Below are 3,698 nucleotides of genomic sequence, written 5' to 3'. Positions count from 1 at the left end.
TTAAAAAAAATACATTTCTTTTTTATAAATTATATAACTTATATTTAATTTGTTTTATATTTCTCAATTTACATCCTTATCTATCTATACTATCTATATTATAAAATATGTTAAACGGTTATTATTAAATTTTTAAGAGGTATAAGTTTGATTCATTGTGTACAATTCTTGAACATTTACAACATTCACGTTCAACATGATAATTAAAAATAAAATAAATTGCTTAAACTCACAGAATAATTTCAATATTTAATACATCATGTCCTTTTGCATAGCACTATTTCGATAAGTTTGTCTTATAATTTTAAATTGTTTGAAAAGTATAATATTATGATGTTTTTAATGTTTACAAATATTGTTGATTTTTTAAAGATGGAATGAAGACCGAAGTTGTCAGAACAAAACCCTCAAATCCTTTTAAGATTTAAGATGAGCTATTTCTTAAAAAAAAAACCTATTTAATGGATGATTTATATAAGATTCAATCATTGTATTTCTTATTTAGTTATCAAAATATCATTTTACTTGAAAATAACGTCGTAATTTAAAGGGTAAAATGTTTTATAAATAAATAATTAATTTTTTATTTAAAAAAATAATATTTAACTGCTTTGCATTGCAGCGGATAAAAAAACTAATATCGATGTATATGTGCGTGTGATAGCTCATATCGTCCCCCCTAAAGCGAAGTCCATCGACGTCTGCCCCTGTTCTCTATTGCCGCCCCTTCCCTCCCTCTTTTCTCTCCGACAACCCAACCTCAATTCCTGCCAGACAACTTCAACAGAATGTGAATACACCAAAATCTTCTACTTTCTTCTAAATCTCACCAGCGACCATTGATGATGATCAAATGCACCGCATGAGTTCAAATGCAAACTCGGTTTGATGATCAAATGCACCGATGAACACTGGTTCTTAGCTTTCCTGAGTATTAACCAAGCTATTTGGGAGTTAGATTGAAAAACAAAGACAAACGGTTTTTATTCATGAATCTGATCTCACCCATAGTTGCTCGATCATCATGGATTTGAATCTTTTTTTGGAGTTATTCCCATTGATATTCATGGCTTTAAAGTTGATCTCTCCATACACCCCTTTCTCTTCTCCTAATCACAATAAAAAGAGATCACAACAAGAGTTCCCGAGAAAATCGAAACCCTAAATCACCCTTAAGCAACTATAAATATTATACACACTGAAAATCGAAAATCAAACGAGTAAGCAAGGGGGAGGCTCCAGATCTGTTTTTCAAGATTGTAGTGGCCAGAGAAGTATGCTTTACAGTTTACATGTTCTTTGGTTTTGTAAAGGATCGTGGGGATGGAAGGGAATATCGTTCAAATCCGTTTTTTGGTTTTAGATTTACATATATTTAAGGGGTTGGAGATGGTGGTGGTTGGAGAAGGGATATGAGGTCGAAGGAGATTGGGAAGGAGGCCGGAGATGGAGAAGGAGGTCGGGGGAAGTAGGCGGGAGAGCTTTGCCGGTGACGGAGGCGTTCCTGGAGCTTCGCCGGAAAAGGATAAATATAATATATTATCTTTTAACAACAAGAAAAATTAGACAAAAAAAATAAATTGATTAAAATTGTCAATTAGCTAACCGGATAAAAGTTAATAGAATTAGGGAAAGGGATTTTAATCCATAACAAAATTGAAAACTATAATTATTTTATTTCAAGGATCCAATCCAAAATTTCGTGAAAACATAGGAATGAAATTTGTAAATTACTAATATAAAATAATGCACTAATAGAGGGAGTTTGGTTTGAATGAAAGTTACGATGAGAAAGGATTTCCACGTTGAATCAATCATAATTGAAGATCAACCTTAATGAAACATGTCAGATTAATTAATGTATCAAAAGTAATTCATGAGATCAAAAGAGATTAAGGATTCAGATATCTTCTTACGCTTGTTATCTTAACTTCTATCCTCATACAATCATTTGGCTTAAAAGAATTATGCAAAAAAAAAAAAAAAACGTAATTAATTTGTAATGGTTTGTATTTAGAGTAATAAGGGTATTTAATTAATTTGTTTGTATTATGTTAAAGTCTCTTATCATTTACTTATCTTTTCAGTTAGATTTACATGATTGATTACTAAAATCACATGATGGTGTGTACTCAAGACAACATGCCATAAGAAATACATTTATCATGAAAAAGATGGGGAATCATTTTAAATGTTGTGTGATAGCATACATTTTGTCTTGTTAAATTTTAATGGTAGATTAAAAATGTTGTTAATTTATAAAAAAGTCTATATATTCTTATTATGTTGATTTCGTCGATCAGAAGCAACAGGTTTGATGCTTAACTTGAAGGTTATCCGAAATAAATCTCCAACATATGCTTTGGATAATCGATTAAAGATGAAAATCCTAATTAAACTCTTAATGATACGATGCATTGCAACCTAGAATATACATGATCTCTTAATTATTTTGAGTCTCGTAAACTCTGCAAGCAAACGTTTTTTCTACTCGATGTTTGAACCTTGTTCGTGACCACAAAGTGAAGCTCAAGGAAGTTAAAATGAAATTAACAATGGGTTAAAATGTGTTTCATTCAAACCTTTCTCTTACATTTATTTCAACTCTCTAACCCTCTTCATTTCTAATCGGCCATAATTGTATAATTGATTTGACTAATATTAATATTATTATTCATCATTTTTCATATATTACTTATTATTATTAGTCTATGACGTATAGCTCAATTGACAAAAGAATTGGACGACTTCGCCTAAATACAAGACAAGTTCTTGGTTTGATCTCAACCACCGGGTAGCCTTTGTTGCTAAGGGTAAACGTTTACCAGTAAAATTCAACATTGTCATTTACTTACCTGGTAAGATTTTGGTAAACAAAAACAACATCGTATGCAACAATTTACTCGGTAAGCGCTAACTGCAGTCAGAGTTGTCAGTCTTTGACTCGCTCTTACCGCATACGCTTCTTGATCCTTGTTATATTCACTTGATAAGATAATGTGTTAGTTGGTAAGCGCTTATTCGGATAAGCGTTCGGAAAACGGTCCCTAAGTGAGCCAAAAATGTTCTCTTACATTGATTTCATTAGAGATGGATTTTGTGTGAGGACCAATTGAGATTGTTGGAAATTACCTTTTTGCTAGATATTAATTGTCAATTATTATATCATATTAACTATTATTATTATTATTATTATTATTATTATTATTATTATTATTATTATTATTATTATTATTATTATTATTATTATTTATCTATTTTATTAAATAATTATTTATTTTTATTCCCAATTGTTAATTATTAAATGCATCACAATTCTTAAGTTATATCAACAAAATAGGTTTAAATTGTCATAAATAAAATTACATAATATTTAAATTGTTATTTTTAAATTTTAAAACAGAAAGGAATTTACAAATCAAATTATAATTCTTTTGAGGTATAACGTATGCCTATCTATTAAAAAATTAAATGTCTTCATTAATTAGAAACTAGAAACGTATTCGCGTAATGCAGCGAGATACATCGTGATTTTAATATTTTATTTTATTCTTTATCTCAGTCGATGTTATAATATGACTTTATGTGATTTTAAGAAAGCGATAATGTTTTTATTTTTGAATAAAATATATGTTTGAAGATATCATAAAAATTTGACAAAAATATATTGATATTAGTATTAAATTAACTATTTAAAA

The sequence above is a fragment of the Cynara cardunculus genome (genome assembly GCF_001531365.2).
Source record: "Cynara cardunculus var. scolymus isolate 2C chromosome LG 1, CcrdV1, whole genome shotgun sequence".
Lineage (NCBI taxonomy): Eukaryota > Viridiplantae > Streptophyta > Magnoliopsida > Asterales > Asteraceae > Cynara > Cynara cardunculus.
The sequence above is the reverse complement of the archived record's forward strand: the minus strand, read 5'-3'. Positions refer to the sequence as shown.